Source organism: Apus apus, chromosome 4 (assembly GCF_020740795.1).
Source record: "Apus apus isolate bApuApu2 chromosome 4, bApuApu2.pri.cur, whole genome shotgun sequence".
In the NCBI taxonomy this organism is placed as follows: domain Eukaryota; kingdom Metazoa; phylum Chordata; class Aves; order Apodiformes; family Apodidae; genus Apus; species Apus apus.
In genome coordinates, this window is record NC_067285.1 from 41,096,381 (window position 1) to 41,110,220 (window position 13,840).

A 13,840-nucleotide genomic window follows, 5' to 3' on the forward strand; every position below is an offset into this window, starting at 1 on the left:
CTGCGTTCCGGGCTGCGTCCCAGGTTGGTTCCCGCCCCGGCTCCCCCGCACCCGGCTCTGCGGGCAGGTTTGGGGCCCCCCTGGGCTGCTCTGGACACGGGTGTTCCCCAGGTCCGGGCTCAGGGGAGGGGGCTCTGGGCTGGGGGCCAGGGCTGCGGGTGCTGCTGTGCCGGGAGGGCTCTGGGGGCTGCGGGTGGGCGCGGGCTGGGCAGCACTGCTGGGCCGGGCTGGGGGCTCCTCGGGGGGAGTTCACACATGGCTGGGGCAGAGGGGATGGTCCCCGCGGGATGCGAGACCTGCTGGGCTGGCCAGGAGCCCGAAGTGAGACCTGGCTTGATCTGGGTTGCTCCAGGCTGTGCCCTTTTCCAACCCCAGACAGGCCGGGAGGGTTTCAGCTGCACAAACAGGACATTCCCTGGACACCAGAGGTGCTGGTTCCTGCCCCAATCATGGGGAGCAATGAGGAGCAGCAGGAGAAGCACCGAGAGCTGGAGGCACCTGAATTGGCTCCCCCCTGTCTGCTGCTGCCTGGCTTTGTCCACAGGTACCTCTGGTTCTCAGCCCCAGGTTCCAGCAGCTCCTCTGAGGAATGGGTTTGGTTTCTTTCTTCCCAAACCTGGGAGCTGGTGCCAGCAGGGCTGGGGGTGTCACTGCTGGGGCAGCAGGGCTGGGACCAGAACTGCAGCAGGGGTTCCTCAGGGCAGCCAGGCTGGAACAGCCTTTCTCTGGGAGTGCTGCTGAGCTCCAGGCTGTCGTTCCCTGCATGTTTGTTTCCTTTTGCTTAAGGCAGTGGATGAGCTGGTGTGTGTCAGCAGCTGGTGACCAGCCCCCTGCGTGTGTTTGCTACCTGTGGGTTCCAGGTAAGATTCAGTGTTCCAGGTGTGACTTTGCACGGCAGTTGCTGGGTTTCTGCAGGGATTTTGACCCACTTCTCTCTTCCCCCCAGGAAATGGAGCGTTTGGTTGCCCCCCATCCCTCTCCAAGCCCTTCCCATCGTGTGCTGGGCTGCCCACAGTCTCTCAGCCGCCGGGTTTGTGCCAGGAGCCCACGAGTGAGGGTGAGTGGGGCTGTGGGGGTGGCCGTGGTGACTTGGCTGGGGCGCAGGAGGGAGGAGCGAGGCTCCGGGGGGTCTGGGGCTCCTGCAGGTCCCTGGGCTGCAGCCCCGGGGTGACACCTCCCTGCAGGCCTGGCTCCCAGGCCTCAAGGGAGCCCCAGGGATGGCTCCAGGCAGGCGTGTGCTGCCTCTGCCCCTGCCCGGGCTGTGCAGAACATGCCCTGCCCTGAGGGTGGCTTTGGTGGGTCTGAGCTGTGTGAAAGCCAATGGACTTGGCTGGGCTGTGCCCCTTGGTTCTGCCCCGCAGGGTGACGAGGTGCTGGAGTTCTGCTGGAGACACGGGCAGTGCTTGTGCAGAAGGGAAGCAAACCCAAGGACAGCCCAGGCCTGGACACGAGGACTCTGCCTTGTGGAAGCTGAGAGCTGTTCCTGAGGGACACAGGACACCCTGGGACACGTGAGGTGCGTGGGGAAGGGCCACCCAGGGCTTTGCCCCTCATCCTGCTGTGGGTTTTCAGCCAGGTCCTGGCTCTCACCTGCCCTTCTGGGGAGACATGGGACATCCCAGGTGTCCTGCCTCCCCTCCTGCCCCTGGTGCAGTGCTGGGTGCTGAGTGTCCCACCTCTCTCCCTCTGCAGGACAGACAGACAGAAGGACAGAGGAGCCCCAGCCCTGCCAGGAGCCACGTGGGGTGTGGAGCCCTGGGCAGACCCTCGGCTGCCTGTGCCAAGGAGACCCCCGGGGCTGAGAGCCCTTCTGTGAGAGGTGAGGGGCTGGGGGTCCTGCTGAGGGGGAGCTGGGAGCTGGGGAGGGCTGCAGGCAGCCAGGGAGGATTGTCCTGCCTGGCACCCCAGCTATTTATATAGCTACTTCTTGGTGTTACATACAGCTACTGGCAGCTGCACAGTGGTTTGCTGTTGTTTGTCAGAGCACTAATTAACTTGGATTAGAAGAAATCTCATTCTGAATGACTGCCCTGTCTGCTTGGTGAGCACCCAGGACAGTCGCTTGGTTGGGTCCCCGGTTCTTTTGGGTCCAGCTCAGTTTGGGCTCTTGCTTTTGGGTTGTTCTGTTTGTCAGTTCAGCTCCTGCTTCTTCCAGGTCCTGCCCCTGAAGGCTCCAGTTTGTTTGCAGCACCAGGGCCTTGTGGCTCCAGCTCATGTGCAGCTTCAGGTTGGCTGGTTGTGCCCCTTTTTTTTCATGCCCAGCTCCTGGATGGCCCCAGTTCAGTTCTGGCTCATGTTTGTTTCTGCTCTGGGTTCAGGTCCAGCTCATGGATGGTGCCAGCTGGTTTGTGAGTCTGGTTGCAGCTGCAGCTCATGGGCAGCTCTGGCTGGAGCTCGTTTGCACCTTCAGGTAATTTCTTCCTGCCCCCATTAATTTCAGGTCCAGCTCATGTGTGGCTTCTGTTTGTTCCTGCACCACTTTGTTTCTGCTCTGGTTTCAGGCCCAGCTGGTTCCTGCTTCCAGTGTGTTTTGGACCCCAGTTGGTTTCAGAACCAGTCCAGAGTCATCTCCTCCAGCTGAGCTGCATCTCCACTGCCAGTTGGTTCCAGTTCATTTCCAATGCCAGTTGGGTTCCAGCTCCTCTCCATGGCCAATTGGCTTCCATCCCATCTGCATTGTCAGTTGGTGTCCATCCCATCTCCTTTGCCAACTGGGTTCCAGCTCCTTGTGGTTCCAGCCCCTCTCAGCTGGTGCTTGTTCCAGCCCTCTTGGCTTCAGCCCAAGTTGTCCCTCACTCACTGTCACCAAGCACACATGAACATCAAGTGTCATCCCTGGTCCCAACCCTGAAGGGGCTTGTACCTTGAATAAACAGTTGGGCAGCAACAAGGCCTGAAAAGTGCTTTTTCGCCCTGAGACTATCTCCAACTTGTTTTTTTCTCTGGTGCCTGCAGGAATAGGGCTGGGACTGGACCCCCACCTCCGGGGGGGGCCCCGCGCGCACGGACCCCCCCCTCCTAAGGGGGGACCAGGCACCCACCCCGAGCCCCCACCTCCGGCGGGGGCCCATGCTACTCCCGCCCCCCTCCCGCAGCCCCAGGCCCTCCCGCCTCCCCCCTCCCCGCACCCGCGGCCAAACGGCCCCTGCCTCGGAGCCCGGGAGCAGCGAGCGAGTCGCCGTTCCCGAGCCCCGAGCCAGGACTCGCCCCTGCTCAGCCCCGGGGCCCGTTCCCAGCCCCGCACACGCAGGACAAGGGCTCCGGGCACCGCCCGGCTCGCTCCGCGCTGCTGAGCCCAGGAACCCACCCCGGGGCTGAGCCCCGAAGCCCCCGGCGGGGCCGGACAACGAGCGGGGGGGGTCGGGTCGGGACCGGGATCCCGATCCCGATCCCGAGCGGTGCTTGGGAACCGTCGGGGGGACCCGCGGAGCGGGCCCAGCCCCGTGTGGCCGCGGGCGAGGACGGGGGGCGCCGGCTCCGGCCCTCGGGCTTGATTCTCCTTCGCTCCCCCGGCGCCCCCAGAGCGGCTCCAGCGCGGCCGCCCGGGCTCGGACTCTCCGCAGCCGCCTCCGTCCGGAGCAGCTCCGAGCAGCCCCGGCCCCGCTCGGCCGGGCCCCTGCCCCGCTCCCCGGCCCCAGCTCCTCCCGGGGCCCCCCCCCGCACCAACACCCGCCCCGCCCGCTGCCGCCCCCAAAACGGAACCCGAGCCCTTCGCCCCACGCCCTGAAATAGCCTCGGCCCCGCCCCGCTGCGCACGCGCCCTGCGGCCCCGCCCCCCGCGCACCTGGCCCGGCCCCGCCCCGCTGCGCACGCGCCCTGCGGCCCCCATCGCGCGCACCTGAGCCCTGCGGCCCCGCCCCCGCTCGGCCCCGCCCCGCTCGGCACGCGCCGCCTCTTCAGCCCCCGCGCGGCGCCGGCCCCGAGCGCGGCCGGACGGAGCCGGGGCTGGGAGCGGAGCTGCGGCGGCGGGACGGCCCGGGGGCTGCTCCTGGAGCCGTGCGGGGCCGGGGAGCCGGGCCGGGGCTTCGGGCCGCTGGGCCCTGCGGGGCCGGAGCAGGAGGCCCGGCCCGTGCCCGCTGCTCGCCGGGCCGGCGGGGGGCGGGTCCCGGGGCTGGGCCTGAGCGCCCCGCTTTGCCCGCTCTCGGCGCCTCCGTCCTGAGGTCGCGGGCAGGAGGAGCCGCGCTCCGGCGCCTCGGGCGGGGAGCGGGGAGCGGCGGCCGGGCCTCGGGGCCAAGTCCCGCTTGGCCGGCTCCGGAGCGGCTGCGGGGAGCGGAGGGCGCCGGTGTCCTGAGGGGCTGCGCTGGGGCCGGGCTGGCGGGAAGGAGGCGGCGGCTGCTCGGGAAGGCTGCAGGAAGGCCGGGCAGGGCAGGCGGGGCGCGCTTTGCCCCGGGAGCTGCCCCGGGGATGCTCCTGCTGCCCGGGCCCCGGCGGGGGCTGCAGGCGCTGGGCCCCTCGCGGCGGGACTTGGTGGTTCTGAGCCGGGAACAGCCCCGAGGAGCCCGGTTTGGGCTTTGTCAGCCACGACCCGGGGGTCGGGTCTCCCGAGACAGGGCTTCGTGTCGAGTTCCAAGCGCTGAAACTGACCCCATGCCCCCCGAGGTAGGACTTGGGCTCTTTCTGAGCTTGAAGGCTGCCCAAAGGAGCCTGGTTTCAAGCCCTGGGACCGGGCACTGGGGCTCTGCTTGGAGCCCTAAAAGGCAGGACTGTGAGCACCAACATGAGGGACTGGGTCTCTGCTTCAGGCCCCCAAAGGCAGGACTTGGTCTCCTCAGCCCTGAAAGTGCCAAATGAGCCTGGTGTCACAACTGCAGCATGCAGGACTTAGTCTCTGGTTCTAAGCACTAACACACAGCACTTGGGCTGCCATTCAAGCCCCCAGGCACAGGACTTGTGTCCATGTTTCATCTCTAGCACTGGCCCAAACATGCAGGGCTTGGGTGCTTTTTGTGAGGGCCAAATGTTTCTGGTGGCAAGCCCCCAGAGCACAGGACTTAGTCTCTGTGGGCCAGGTGAGCCTCCTTTCAAGACTGATAATCACAGGGCTGGGTTGCTTTCTCAGCCCAGTTTTGAGCCCCCAGAATGCAGCACCTGGTCTCCAACCTCTCTGAGCCCCAAAGCTGCCCCAGGGAGCTGCTTTCCAGCCCCCAAAGCTCCAGGACTTGGTCTGTTTCTGAGCCCAAGCACAAGGCTTTGGTTGCTGCCTCCAGCCCCAGCTGGGGGAGGCAGGTTGTGGTTTGGAGCCACAGCACTGGGGCCCTGTCTGGGCCCAAACCCGCAGGATTTGGGCTCTGCTTCCAAGGGGTGACCTCGTGTGCCCTGCTTGGATCTGGCAGCTAAATCCCAGCAGCTGCTCCCTCTCTTTCCCCGGGGAATGGGGGAGAATCCACAAGGACAAGAGACTCAGAGGTTGAGATGCAAAAACCATTTAATCACTGAAACATCATCACAATGACAGCAACAGAACATGCAACCAGTGATGCCAGCCCATCCCTCCCCACCGGTGCTGGAGAGAAACCTCCCAGTCCCGGTCGGCGAAGTGCCCTTCCCGGCCATCCCTCCCTCCCTTCATCCCGATCCTTCTGTCACACCGAACATCCCACCTTTGGGCCCGTCGCTCCCGGTGCCCGCACACCAGCCGGGCCCGGGAGGGGAACATCCCGACAGGGCTCCTGCCCCAAGCCCAGCCGGTGCTGCGGCCCCGCGGCTGGACCCGCTCCCGGGGCTCCGGGGATGGGGACGCCGGGCTCCGGCCCTCGGGGTGGGTTTCCCGGCGCCCCAGGCCCGCCCGCAGCCCCGGCAGAGAGGGAGGGAAGCGGAGAGAGCCGGGCTGGTCCCCGCGCCCGCAGCCCCGCACTCACCGCTCCGGAGCCGCCCCCGCAGCCGCGCATCGACCCGCCGGGCCCCCCTGCCCCGCCCGGGCTAATTATAGGCTCGGCCCCCCCGGGCTAATGACAGAGACGGCCCCGCCCCCCGGGGTGTCAGCGGGGTGATGGAAGGTGTCATCAGGGTGATTGGTGGCACCGGGCCGTTGCCTCCTCACCTCAGGTCATTCCAGGCTGCTCAGGAAATCGGTATTTTTCCCTATTAACACCAATCAACCCCACCCTTGCAGTGTAAGGGATCCGCCCGAGCCCACCTGTGGAGCTGAGAGGGGCTGTTGCTTTGGGGGGGGGGGGGGTTTACATTGTATAGGTAGTGAATATGGACATTTTTGCATTCCAAGCTTGAGAATGCATTCCTCTTCCCGCAGAGAAGAGATACAGAGGTGCTCCGTCTGCCCTGAGCAGGTTCCAGCACACTTCCCAGCCTGCTTCCCCAGCAAATCATCTACCAATACACATACCTACATGTGTATGTTTACGTATAAACCTCAGGAACCGTTGTGCCATGCAAACTCCCCTCTAGCTGCTTGCCCAGATTTTACATTTGCTAATCCCCCCACGGTCCTGAACCAGCTAGGTTTGTTTGTTTATAGGTTTACTTGTTTTTCCGTTGCTCAGATAGGAAAGCAGGTAACCGAAGGACAGAATGAGGCAGAAATGGGGTTATGGTTAGAGAATGACACCCCACGTCCTGCTGCAGGGGCACAAGGCTCCCTGAGCTCCCAGCACCTCCTTACCCTGCTGCAGGGGAGCCAGGGAGCTGGGGCTCTCCCGCCGCTTGCAGCAGTGCCGGGGGGCAGTGGGGAGCAGGGCCCCCTCACACCCCAGCCCAGGCTCAGAAGAGCTGCCCGCCCGCGGGAAGAACCCAAAACTCCAGCCAAAGCCAGCGCTGAGGACCCGCTGCCCCGGGGATGCCCGCAAGTGTCCCGCATCTGCCATCCCAGCCACCTCCCCTCTGCACCCACCGCCCAGCCCAGCTGCGGGTCCTTTGGCACTGGAGGGCCCAGATCTGTGGGAGGGGCTGGGAGACAGACGCGGGGGGGGAAGGTGGAAAAAAACCAAAGAAACATAAAAAAATCCCCAAACATATCACCAAAACAGAAAACAAAGGGATCTAACAGGAAAAGAATAAAGAGAAAGAAAAAAGGTGAAAACAACAGAAATAACAGCTTAAAAAATATATATATATGAAAAAAGGAAAAAGATAAACGAGGGAAAAAATGAGAAGTGGAAAAGAGAAAAAAGAATGAAATAAGACAAAAAAGCCCCAAAGCAGAGGTGCAGAAGGAGGGAAGTGAGCAGCAGAGCTTCCCACAGCCTGGGGGGGAAAGCAGGTGAAGCAGCAAAACTGACCCCCCCCCAGGGAAAGGGGAACCAAACATGAGGTCCCGCTTTACCCTTCTTTCTCCTTACTGGAAGAGTCGTTAGGAAAGCAGCTGATGAGTGAACTCACATCACCCCTATCTTCTTTAGGTGAAGCCCAGATGCTGGATTGCAGGCAGGTACCTCTGGGGGTGCCCCACTCCCTGCAGGCACTAATGCCGCTGGTCTGCTCCCCATGGGGGGGCCCTCAGGGATCCCTGTGTGCAGCAACATGACCTTGACCACCAGAGCTTGAGGTGGACATCGTGCATTCCTGAGTCAAAGCAGCAGCAGGAGGCAAGGCATGACACAAGTTGCTGTCACTGAAGGAGGCTCGGGGCTCTTATCAGCACTGGGGGTGCTGAGCTGGGCTGTGCTCCTGGCAGGGAGCATCACTCAGCTGCTCCCAGGAGGGGGCTGAGCTGTTTACCCCAGAAATTGGAAGGTCTTTCCTCACAAAATGTTATCAGCCACAGAGTTTCTCTGTGTTCTCAGGGTGTGGCTCAATATTTGAAGAAAATGGCTTGCTGCTGCTCACAGGCAGGCCCATGAAGATTTTGTCCCTGGATCTGGAGAAGATGGAGTGCTGTTTCATGTACTTTTCTCTAAAAAGTAAATCAAACCCATCTTTTTAATGAAACACACACCAACCCATTTTCTACAGCACTCAGGGGATGCCATTAGATACTCTGCCATGGATCACTCACTGTGTAAAGTACTTGGGAAAGGTCTGGTCTGCAGATGCTGGGTCCTGGTTTGCTCTCCAAAACTCACAGCCCAAGGCTGGACATCTCCCATTTCTCTGTCCAGAAATGGCCAACCACATCCAGAGGTAGCTCAGGATTAACAGGCCTCATCTGCAATGAAAAGCAGCAAAGACCCTTTTCTCCTCCCACTAAGCAACAACCTCCCTCTAACAGACTCAGCTTTTCCCTGCTGTGGTCCCCGAGGACCTTATGATGGAGTGGGAAGAAGAATTGTTATCGTTCTGTGATGAAATGGGAGCTGAAGTCCTGAGATTTAAGCCCCTTGGTGATTGTTGAAGGCCCTCTAGAGAGCTGTTGTCCTGGTTTGAGCCGGGACATGGACACAGCTTTGGGTTTAGACACCTCTGGCAGTTTCGCAATTTGACTTCCTCAAGATTATGCAGAAAAGTGTAGGAAAGAAGAGCCAATTAAAGGCAGCCTTCTCAGCTCCAGCTTAACGTGCAGCCCTAAACTCAGCCTCCCTTCCCATTTTTTGCAAGGCAGGACCAGGACAGTGTTCTGTTTCTCTGGAGTTCCCTGTGCTTGAACGTTGTTATGTTGCTTCCTGGCACGGGTTTGAGCATTTCTGATTGACTTCTTGCTCTAAGACTGACCTAGCAGGACTAAATCAAGAGACCCAGACAAGACATGCACACCTCAGGGTGCCTCTCACCCAAACCCTGCTTCCTCAGTTTGATTTTCAGCACTGAAGTGGCTGCACATCCATGCGCAGATCCTATGGATATCACTCTCCTGAAGTGTGTGTTAAGATCTGTTGATGTGAAACACCCAGGAAAATGGATTATGCACCACATTGATTAACATATTTTGCACGTGGTGCAGTTTTCAGGAGACAGGGGAAGCAGTGCTATGTGCTGCAGAGGCAGAAAGCAAGTAAAACAAGGTCATTCCTCCCAGAGGCTGTAAGCAAGGAGCTCTGTGCAGAGAGATGTGAAGATCCGAAATGAATGACAAAAAATTTGACACTGTGGAAAAGCTTCTAAAAAATGAAGGGTCCTAAATTAGCTCCAGCTCACTACGATGCTCCAAAATCCCTTAGAAATCTGGATAACCTGGGGCTTGCTATAACAGCCTCATTTATGAGAACGGGATTCTCTGGTCTGTGTTGCAGGAAGGGACCCTCAAAGTGAAATAGGAAGCATCTTTTCATAAAAACCTCATGAAAATTCCATATGGCAAGAAAAAAAAAATGTGGTGTGGGTTTTTTTTCTGTGTGCAAGCTTCATACTTCAAAGGCTTTTTTCTCTGCATCCTCTGAAACACAGGTGTGACCTCCTTGCATGAGTTAAGATGTAAATTCAAGCTTTCTGGGGGGGAAAAAATCCCCCTGTTGAAAATGAGAATATAAAATCCTGAGGTTTGCTCAAAAAGATGTGCAGGCAGGACCTGCCTTCCTGGAACCCTTATGTCCCATGGGTTGGGAACCTGGGTCACCTCCAGGAGAGAGGGTGTTACTCAGGGTGTCACCCTGAGATCTAACACCAAGTTACTTGCTGGGTTGGGCCAGCAGGGAATGACTGAGCAGTCAGAAGCACCCAAAAAACTCCTCAGGAGTCACAGTCCCCACTTGTGTCACCCTCTTGTTATCAAGAGGTAAGAGATTATTTCAAGCAGAGGTTCTCTTGCTGTGACAAGTAATGCTGTACCTAGAGGGCTGGCACCTGCCCACACACACCCTCGGACCTTGGATCGGGCCCAATCACCTTTGGTAAGTTCATAGAAACATAGAATCATAGACTGGTTTGAGTTGGAAGGGACCTTAAAGATCATCTAGTTCCAACCCCCCTGCATGGGCAGGGACACCTCCCACCAGCCCAGGTTGCTCCAAGCCCCATCCAACCTGCCCTTCAACACTGCCAGGGATGGGGCTTCCACGGCTTCCCTGGGCAACCTGGGCCGGGGTCTCACCACCCTCACAGCAAAGATTTTCTTCCTCATGTCTCACCTCAGTCTCCCCTCTTCCAGTTTTAATCCATTCCCCCTTGTCCTCTCCCTCCCTGCCCTTGTCCCAAGTCCCTCCCCAGCTTTCCTGGAGCCCCTTCAGGCACTGGAAGGTGCTCTAAGGTCTCCCTGGAGCCTTCTCTTCTCCAGGCTGAACATCCCAACTCTCTCAGCCTGTCTCCAGAGCAGAGCTGCTCCAGCCGTGGATCATCTTTGTGGCCTTCTCTGGACTCTCCCCAGGAGCTCCAGGTCCTTCCTGTATTGGGGGCTCCAGAGCTGGACACAGCACTGCAGGTGGGGTCTCACCAGAGCAGAGCAGAGGGGACAATCCCCTCCCTGGCCCTGCTGCCCACGCTGCTGCTGCTGCAGCCCAGGACAGGGTTGGTTTCTGGGCTCCAGCGCACGGTGCCGGCTCATGTTGAGCTTCTCCTCCACCTTCACCCCCAGGTCCTTCTCCTCAGGGCTGCTCTCAATCCATTCTCTGCCCAGTCTGTATTTGTACTTGGCATTGCCCCGACCCAAGTGCAGGACCTTCCACTTGCCCTTGTTGAATGTCATGAGGCTGGCATGGGCCCACCTCTCCAGCCTGTCCAGGTCCCTCTGCATGGCCTCCCTTCCCTCCAGCAGGTCGACCTCACCACACACTTTGGTGTCACCAGCCAACTTGCTGAGGATGCCCTCAGCTCCACTGTCTGTGTCACTGACATGGTCCTGCCTATCCCAGCACCCACCCCCCAGCCACTCCCCACTTGGCTCTCTAAAGACATTCCCCATCTGAGGAGCCTTTGCCAACGAGCACTTGAGATGGACCAGAGAGCTGAACACAGAAAGCAGTGAAAACTTTATTGGAATAAAAAAGGATCTTCATGGAAAAAGTCATTTTATTTTATATTTTCTCCAGAGTTCCTAGTGACACTTTCCCATTATGGAAGGGAAAAAAAATAATACCAACCAGGCAAGCTTATACATCAGTAGTGAAACATGCCCTTCACAGTGTGGCTGAGACCTGTCCTTGCAAACTTGACTACAGTCCTAGCATTCATCTTCACAAGAAACGGTGTTGTTTGAAGAGCACTGTGATCATGAAGAAAACATCAAAAGGACAAGATGGCCACAGATATAAAATAAATTAAAAGCTTCTGTAAAAGTTTCTTTCCATATACAAAATAACTTTTCAGTTTAGGGGGTAATTTTTAATATTTATTTTTTTTTTTAATTGACATAGTCTGTACAAAGATTAACTTTTCAACAGGAATAATTTAAAAAGGCTGTTTTTTACAAGGAGAAATGGGTGGCTGAACAAAAAATAAAACCATCAGCCCCCTGCAAACTGCTGAGTGTCTCCTCAGAGATGAGCATGCAGAGCTTCTGGCCCAGCCCTGCAGTGGGGCAGGGCTGCTTGGCACCTTCCAAAAGGAGCTCTGCTCTTTGCAAGCTCAGGGGCAAAGCACAGCCTGCCTTGTCACCCCCACCCCCCCGCATTGATTCCAGCAGGCAGTTCTCCTGGGTCAAGGGACCACACTGCAGGAGCAGCAGGTTTGTTCTGGCACTCTGTTTTGCACAAGTTCCTGTGGGGGTTCCCTGCTCAGCCTCCCAAGAGTGGGATTTCCAAGAGCTTTCTGCAGTGGCCTCCTCACAGTCTGCTCCCCTCTGAGGACTTTGCTCCCAGAAGAGCCCCTCTGAAGAGAGAGCTTGTGTAGCTCGAGACATTTCCCTGCCCATCTTTTGAGCCAGCCATAAAAATAATCTGCAGGCATCAGATACTACATAATTAGATGGGAAGCAGAACCATTTATCTAGTATTTAAAAAAAACAACAACAAACAAGAACAGAATGGGGGGGAAAAGCCCCCCATGCTGACTGGAGATTAAAAAGGTGATTAATAACATGAGCTGGAAATTATTTTGAGGTCCCTACTAGTACAAAGTTATATACAGAAATCATTGCCCGTGTTGACTAGTAACACGTGGCTGATGCTAGACCTGGCTTCATGCAGGAAGCTCCTGTTGCAGAGAGAAGTGCAAAACAAGTCATGGGTGTAAAAGGTCTCACTTCTGTGTGGTTAACTGAAGAGAACACCCAGCGTAGGGTTGGAAGCGGCAGATCACATTTTACTTGGAAGATTGTACCTGTTCTACACCGTATGGTTCACAACAAAGTCTGGCTGTATCCTAGCACAACCAAAGTGGGAAGAAATCCAGCCCTCGAGAGCTACTGAGCAGCTCCCACTTTCCCATTCAAGACAAGAGGTGCACACCCCAAGAGCCTCAGAAATACTGTCAAGGCAATCATTTTGGTGATGTGATCATGACTTGCCACCAGCCAGCTCACCTTGAACAATGAGATGAGACATATTGGCCCAAAGCTGAGGTTGCCTTGTCAAGTTCTAGGAAACTTGTTTTGCCACAAGCTCTCTACAAATTGAAAATTAGTTAGGTTTGGTGTTTGAGCTTCTGTGGTTTTGAACAGTAGCCATTGTCAGACTGAATGCCCATGCAGGGGGGTTGGAATGAGACGATCTTTAAGGTCCCTTCCAACCCAAACCATTTGATGATCCTATGAAATTTAAAAATAATGGACTTTCAGCTCTTGCAAAAGACAAGTATCAGAAACCACTGCATCTGCTTTTGCTTGCAGGGCCTGGTGTCCACTGGAGATCCCAGCCTGCCTCCAGCTCAGCCAGTGGCATCTCCCCACAGGTCCTAATGACACCTGGCCCATGAGCAGAGCAGTGCGTTACAAGGTGAGCCTGAGGGCACGGGCAGCCTGTGTGCACTACTGCTTCTGCCTGACCTTAACGTCAAGGCAGGAGGCCACTCACCTCCACAGCAGGGACAGGCTCTTCCCACCAGCTCACAGCCATGACATGCTCTTGGTTGGCCGCAACTGTTTGTCTTTCCAGCCAGGAGAAAATCACAGATTTTTCTGCTCCTGTTTTGAAGCCCATCTGATCTGCACGTGGAATGTTGGATTTTCCTCCTGCTTGTGGAAGTGGATCAAAGGAACTTTGATCTCAATGTCCACAGCTTCCCATCTGGAGTTGGTTCTGATGGCCGTTCTGCCCCTGCAAGGTGAAGATGGCACTTGTTCTCTAGAGCTGGAGACTTTTCTCTCCAGGGAACAGGTCCTTCGAGGCAGAATGCTGCTACTGAGCTCTTGGAGTCCTAACATACAGCAATCAGGCTGGATAGCTGTGCTAATTAGTGTTAATTGGAGCCAATAAAGATGGCTCTGGTGGCACTCTGGCCATCTGACCACAGGGGCATGCTGTTCAAGCAGGGCAAGGGAAGGGCCACAAGCATCAACTTGCATCTGGGACTACTCAGTGGTTTTCTTTTGGTTTCTTTTTTTTTTTTTTTTTTGAAGTGAAAACTCCTGTCAGCTTCCACTGAGACTGTGCAGGTAAAAGGTGATTGCTGAAGGGATCCCCTGGATACCCACACCAGCTCCACACCTCTCATGCACAGGCTGGTGAACACGATGGCACCAGTGACCAAACACCAAAAGCAGTGACTGAGCTTCTTCTGCTGGCCCCAAACATCCATGGAGCTGCAAAAAGGCACATACACAAGAGAGCTGTCATCACCCTCAGTACACTGAGGAACTGCTGACCCCAAAGTAGGGAATTTAACTCGCATTGATGATGGGGAATTTATTCCCTGTGAATATTTCCGAGAGTCCGTTAGGAAGGTAACTTAGGAAAAAGGTTGTTTGATGTTTACTTTAGGTCAAACTAAAACATCACCCTCACCAGACCCAAGTGCTTTCAAAAGCATCATCCTCAATAGATGGTGCTGCTGGAAATGGAACCACGTTTCTGTCTAAAGTACTTCTGTGAACATGTACTCTCTAACTTTTGGAGCTGTGTGAGAGCTTTGTTAGCTGTTT

General features: G+C 57.0%; 1 long non-coding RNA gene across 1 annotated transcript; it reads left to right on the top strand.

The window, feature by feature from the left end:
• The first annotated feature begins 948 nt into the window (after positions 1–948).
• On the top strand, positions 949–2,358 carry LOC127384437 (uncharacterized). Its single transcript, XR_007889418.1, has 5 exons — positions 949–1,057; positions 1,362–1,516; positions 1,693–1,819; positions 2,156–2,227; positions 2,319–2,358. It is a non-coding gene; the product is annotated as an uncharacterized LOC127384437 (long non-coding RNA).
• The last annotated feature ends 11,482 nt before the right edge of the window (positions 2,359–13,840 follow it).